Here is an 882-nt window from a genome sequence, read left to right as displayed (position 1 = left end):
ATAGTGTTTTGTTTCATAAAGTTACCCAAGCTTTCAAGTAGTGTTGGGTGTAGGTGTTGAAGATTTTTTTGGTTTCTGAAGTACGTGGACAAAGGTAAGTGTAGTCTTTAGGATCCATGGGTATTAAGTTTCCTTCCTAACAACAGTTTCTTCCTGAATTCTGTCCGAAATAATTGTATTCTGAAAACCTTGTGCCCTTGGGACTAACCTATCCACCAAAGTCAAATACCTATCTCAATTCGTACTATAGTTCTTGTTCTTGAGGACTGTGATGGCTTGATTCAACTCACTGGTAACAGGTGCAACTGGGCTGCCAAGGATTTCCTTTGTGGTCCAATATGACAATGCCACATGCTGGTGGGTTGGATCAAGTTTATCATCTATGAAATTTATTACCTAGTTGGAGAATTGAATTATAAAATTGTCCATATAAGTACCATCCACCCGTAATAGGTGTCGGATTGATGACATCACAATATTGTGCAAGGAGATGTCAGCTAGTCAGAAATTATACTCCTGGTGCAAACAGATGCTTGATTACTCACCCATTAATACTTTTGTTTGTGCTTTTAATTTCAGGATCAGGAAACATGGCATCTTTGAAAGGAGCAACTAAAATGTCCTTAAATGAACGGTGAGAAATCAACATCTATCTGGAATGAAAAGTATTCCCATCTTTTGTGATACAAGTATTGTAACTTGTAATGAAGAAGGGTTTTTATTTTATCATTGCCACTGAGCAAGTAATAAAACCAAAGTTAATACCACAGTTAGTGTGGTTTACAACACAAAACTTGATATGCCAAGTCAGCTCAGAATGAGACTTACAAAGCTAACCTTGGATTGTTTGTATGAGGAACTGACACACCACCAAATGAGAAG

At 37.3% G+C, this 882-nt stretch overlaps 1 long non-coding RNA gene across 1 annotated transcript; it reads left to right on the top strand.

Moving 5' to 3' along the window:
• On the top strand, positions 1-873 carry LOC113473254. The gene is made up of 2 exons (XR_003395280.1): positions 1-94; positions 580-873. It is a non-coding gene; the product is annotated as an uncharacterized LOC113473254 (long non-coding RNA).
• Positions 874-882: the final 9 nt, after the last annotated feature.

Source organism: Diaphorina citri, unplaced genomic scaffold (assembly GCF_000475195.1).
Source record: "Diaphorina citri unplaced genomic scaffold, Diaci psyllid genome assembly version 1.1 scaffold21198, whole genome shotgun sequence".
Lineage (NCBI taxonomy): Eukaryota > Metazoa > Arthropoda > Insecta > Hemiptera > Psyllidae > Diaphorina > Diaphorina citri.
Note: the sequence above shows the minus strand (reverse complement) of the source record. Positions and strands in the feature narration are given on the sequence as shown.